The sequence below is a fragment of the Panulirus ornatus genome, chromosome 5, assembly GCF_036320965.1.
Source record: "Panulirus ornatus isolate Po-2019 chromosome 5, ASM3632096v1, whole genome shotgun sequence".
NCBI classification, from domain to species: Eukaryota; Metazoa; Arthropoda; class Malacostraca; order Decapoda; family Palinuridae; genus Panulirus; species Panulirus ornatus.
Window position 1 is genome coordinate 31,537,289 of NC_092228.1, and position 4,697 is coordinate 31,541,985.

At 35.2% G+C, this 4,697-nt stretch overlaps 2 non-coding genes across 2 annotated transcripts; both read right to left on the reverse strand.

The window, feature by feature from the left end:
* Positions 1-991: 991 nt before the first annotated feature.
* TRNAA-GGC (transfer RNA alanine (anticodon GGC)) lies at positions 992-1,063 on the reverse strand. The gene has a single exon. It is a non-coding gene; the product is annotated as a tRNA-Ala (tRNA).
* Positions 1,064-1,683: 620 nt separating this feature from the next.
* Positions 1,684-1,755, reverse strand: TRNAV-CAC (transfer RNA valine (anticodon CAC)). The gene has a single exon. It is a non-coding gene; the product is annotated as a tRNA-Val (tRNA).
* Positions 1,756-4,697: the final 2,942 nt, after the last annotated feature.

The window sequence follows — 4,697 nt, forward strand, 5'->3', positions numbered from 1 at the left end:
TGAACGTAGTTTGGAGGATTTGGGGGATCAGGTCAATAAGGTTAAGTTCACAACAACCTCATATTCACTAACGTGTATCTTCATTACTAGTTTATTTTCACTAAATGATATCTTCACTATATCCTCTTCTTCACTACACTGTTATTTCTACCATACCATCATCATTGTACTCCCTAATGTTCACTAAGAATAGTTCTTATCTTTACTACATAATCATTTTGAACAAACTTCACTCTTTACTAACCCTTATCTCTACTACATTCGTATCTTCACTACATTCTTTTCTTCACCACAACCTATCTTGACAATATCCTTATCATCACTATACTCTTCCTCACTACACTCTCATCTTAACATCATCCTTCTGTTTACCGAACTTAGTTCAAAGTCTGATTTGAACGTAGCTTTGGAATGTTTGTGTTTCTCATTGTGTTACCTCCTTATTATCATTGTAAAGGCAATTGTCACTACTCCCTAATAAACCCTCATCGTCACTACACTCTCATCATTATCATTACTTCTTGATGTTCAATACAAAATCTCAACATATGTATTTATCTTCACTACAGAATAATTTTCATTGCACCTTAATCTTCATTACTCCTTGTTTCAGCTACATCCGTATCTTCCATTCATTCTTATATCTTATATTAGTCACATCTTTACAATATCTTTATATCTTCTCTGTTCCGTCTTTTGGAAAATTGAAAATAAGAGGGAAGGATTTCCAGCCTCCCGCTCCCCCCCTCTTAGTCGCCTTGTACGACACACAGGGAATACGAGGCAAGTATTCTTTCTTCCCTATCACCAGGGATAACAGCATCTGGTGTTCCCAGACGGTCACCCATCCAAGTACTAACCAGACCCAACGTTGCTTAACTTCCCTGATCGGACGATATATGTATATATGTATATATGTATATATATATATATATATATATATATATATATATATACAAGACTGAAAACAATGAATTTCCCAAATAAAAAATGGAGGCGCCGGGAATTGAACCCGGGTCCTCTCGCATGCCAAGCGAGCGCTCTACCACTGAGCTACGCCCCCAAGAACATATATTGGGACTTAGTATTATATAAAGCACTGAGATTACCACGGCAAAATACTGTTTGACCGACCGTTGCCGACTAGCCGGCAAAATAACCACAGGGTAAGTCTTCATGTTCCTCTCGTGTTTTCCTCTCAATTTTCCACGAAGAAATGAGTTTTACTTTTTTATTGTCGTTGCAATAGAATGGAACTAAGCAATAGACTGGAACTTAGCAATAGACTGGAACTAAGCAATAGACTGGAACTAAGCAATAGACTGGAACTAAGCAATAGACTGGAACTAAGCAATAGACTGGAACTAAGTAATAGACTGGAACTAAGCTGACCTGGTATGAGGTCAGAGCCCTCATTATCATCCCTACTAACTACCGGAAGCAGATTAAGTCGTTCCACAACCGATGTCCGGCCCATGTTAACTCGGATGTGCCCAGCAGTTGGAGGAGGATCGCCAGAAGCTTCTGGAAGATTTCAAGGACGTCTTGGTGGACCTGACCCTTTCAGATAAGGTCGAAAACCCCAATTTATTGTGAAGATCTTCACTATAACGTTGGACGAACATACTGAATGTTGCACACATGTGATGCGGACAAAATGAAACAAGAAAAAGACAAAAAATATGTCTGGTGTGGGTCTCGAACCCACGACCTTGAGTGTGTGAGACTCACGCTCTACCACTGAGCTAACCAGACAATAGAAAATACGTCTGTTTCTTCAATTTGAATTAATGAAAATCTTTGTGAGGCAGCGTTTAGAAAAGAGAGATGTCTTTGACGAAATTTACTTGCTTGGCTTATTCTTCTGTCCCTCATTATCGAAAGTAAACATACTGAAGGATATATATATATGTATATATATATATATATATATATATATATATATATATATATATATATATATATATATATATATATATATATATATATATTGGAAAGGATCACAATTTTGCGCGTGATCAAGTATATTCCTATGAGTCCACGGGGAAAATGAAGCATGACAAGTTCCCAAGTGCACTTTCATGTAATAACCACATCATCAGGAGAGACACAAGAGAGAAATATAACAGTCAGTTGATATACAACGAAGAGACGTAGCTAGTACGCCATTTGGTAAACATGTGATTGTCCGAGACAGACAACAAGCGTATCATAAACTAATTATGTGGACAAAATGGTGAATTGTTTACAAATTTTATCAACACTAAATTTATGCAATTTGTATAGACAATCACTTATATCAAGATTATAATTCTTTGTGTATTTAATGATAGAAGATTCAATGATATTTCTCGTTGTACTGGAGTTAGAGATTATAATGCCATCTCAGTTATTAACTCTAACTCCAGTACCACGAGAAATATCACTGAACCTTGTATTATTAAATACACAAAGAATTATAAACCTTAAGGAAACATGCAACATGGCGGTCAAACTATGAGATGCACAAATGAAGTTTATGAATGGAATATCAGTGAGGCGAACTAGTTGATGAATGATGAATGAAAGTGTAATAAAGTCATGATGAATGAATGAAAGTGTAATAAAGTCATGATGAATGAATGAAAGTGTAATAAAGTCATGATGAATGAATGAAAGTGTAATAAAGTCATGATGAATGAATGAAAGTGTAATAAAGTCATGATGAATGAATGAAAGTGTAATAAAGTCATGATGAATGAATGAAAGTGTAATAAAGTCATGATGAATGAATGAAAGTGTAATAAAGTCATGATGAATGAATGAAAGTGTAATAAAGTCATGATGAATGAATGAAAGTGTAATAAAGTCATGATGAATGAATGAAAGTGTAATAAAGTCATGATGAATGAATGAAAGTGTAATAAAGTCATGATGAATGAACGAAAGTGTAATAAAGTCACAGTTTAAAAGGACAAAATATGAATGACAACAGGGAGGAGTGGCCCAGGTAAATGGAAGGGTTGAAAAGTTCGCGTTATGTGACGAATTTTGATAGATTTTGCAAGTTTCCTTTCCTATGATGGAACGTAAAAGTTTGTGCTTAGTTCTAGAGACAGAGTTCAAAGGTTTATGTTTTAATGATGAACATCAAAGGATACCATTAATTTAACTGAATTTAAAAATGTTCAATTAAATGAAGCATTACATACACAAGCTGCTTTTTGGCGGAGTTAAAAATTCGCATTTTTTTGCTAATTCTAAAGTAGGTGTTAAATTGACGGACTTAAAAGTTCGAGTTTCAGCTTTAAACCTTGTGTTTGTATGACGTATCTTAGAGTACTTGTTAATATAATGCAAGTGGAAGGTTTATGTTTAAAAGATGGTGTTTAAATGCTAATTAACGAATGACAGTTAAATGGATAGATTTTAAGTTCGCGTTTACGTAGGCCACTTTAAGGTTAAGGTTCGTACGTACCAGGTTGACCAGATGGCGGTAGTGTGTAGACACAACCATACCAGGTCGTATTTATCATCATTAAAGTCACCTTCCTTACTTACTTATGGCGGCGATGAAATTCACTGGTTCTTGATTGTGCACCAATTAACCTATCAGATAATGGTACAATGTTTGCCTGGTGTTGCATATATCACGTCTGTTGTTGAAACACAAGAATGCCAGGTGACTTTGGGAGTGGATGATAATGTAATGATCAATATAAATGTGGGAAATCTTGAACCGACATCACCAGACACAACACATGTTTGGATCTGGCGGGGGGAGGGACTTGCCTGTGACGTCACGATGCCCCGCCTCCAGCCTGGCGCCGCTCTGTGTGTGTGTGTGTGTGTGTGTGTGTGTGTGTGTGTGTGTGTGTGTGGGAGAGAGTTATACACTCGTGTTGTCCCGTCTCTTAACCTTATAAGTATATACTATATATTTGCTCCTGGAATTTGTTCAGTTTAGTAAGTTAGAGAGAACTTCCAAATTTATTTTCTCCTGGCAGGATGGCCGGGTGGTTTAAGGCGCTGCTTTCAAATCATTGTCCGGTCTTCCGGGCGTGGGTTCGAGTCCCGCTCCTGATAAACATTTTCTTTTTTCCATAAAACATGACTAACCCAGAGACAGCAGGAACCAACAGAGCAAGGTTGGTTGGGACACAAGATATACACTAATCCCTGGGATGCTTCCATCCAATGGAAAATGAAAAACATACAATTGGAAAAACTTATTTTTTTCTGAAAACATGTTGACTTATATTCATTTAATGGTTACGAAAACTAAACAATATACACCACGATGAGTATAGGTTCAAAATACTGTTACAAGGACAGATCAAGACAAAATCATGGTTCATGGAGTTTAATTCTTTTAACTCAGTGTAACACCGGTATGTGGTATATTTAGCCCATATTGTTATATTAGGAAGAGGCAACTGTATTGAATGTTTTACCGTTATTATTGATATTGTACGGTACTATTTATGATAATTACATCATTATTATTACTATTATTATTATTATTATCAATTCTATTATCATTATTATTATTGTTATCATTCTCATTATTATTATCATTATTATCATACTATCATTATTATTATTATTATAGTACAGTACTATCTAATATAACTACATCATTATTATTACTATTATCATTATTATGATTTTATTATCATAATTGTTATTTTCATCATTATCATTATTATTATCATTAT